We start from the raw sequence: 748 nt of genomic DNA, 5'->3' as shown, positions 1-748 counted from the left end.
GAGGTGTTTTGAATTACGTGGTTGTCAGGTGTTTTGAATTTCAAGGTTGTGAGGTGTTTTGAATTATGTGGTGGTGAGGTGTTTTGAATCTGGTGGTGGTGAGGTGTTTTGAATCTGGTGGTGGTGAGATGTTTTGAATTACGTGGTTGTCAAGTGTTTTGAATTTCAAGGTTGTGAGGTGTTTTGAATTATGTGGTGGTGAGGTGTTTTGAATTTCGTGGTGGTGAGGTGTTTTGAATCTGGTGGTCGTGAGGTGTTTTGAATTTCATGGTGGTGAGATGTTTTGAATTTCATGGTGGTGAGGTGTTTTGAATTACGTGGTGGTGAGATGTTTTTAATTACGTGGTTGTTGTGGAAAACCATTCAGGTCCACACAACTTTAGTCCAACGGTTTGGTTTAATTGCATTTAGATCATCACATCATTCCTGTAAGTAGAAATACACAATAAGCATACGATGCGACATCTCATAAAGCCATTCATATCAGTCAATGCAAGCAAGCTAGTTATTCTATAAAGGCGTACCATAAACGAGGCTACCGATGTAACATGTCACAAGGGAGAAGTCTCGGAGCACTGACACAGCAACGGGTCTTATAGTCACGCCCCTAGCGGTGACAACAATGACAGCGAGCAGCGAGCATCCCCACCCGGGTTCTGTACGGATACGATTTCACTACATTCACCCCCCCCCGTCAGAATTATACGGCCGCGTGGCTAAAAGCAAGTGAGCGTCAGCATGAATAGGG

Source organism: Myxine glutinosa, chromosome 12, assembly GCF_964187855.1.
Source record: "Myxine glutinosa chromosome 12, kmMyxGlut1.1, whole genome shotgun sequence".
Lineage (NCBI taxonomy): Eukaryota > Metazoa > Chordata > Myxini > Myxiniformes > Myxinidae > Myxine > Myxine glutinosa.
The sequence above is the reverse complement of the archived record's forward strand: the minus strand, read 5'-3'. Positions refer to the sequence as shown.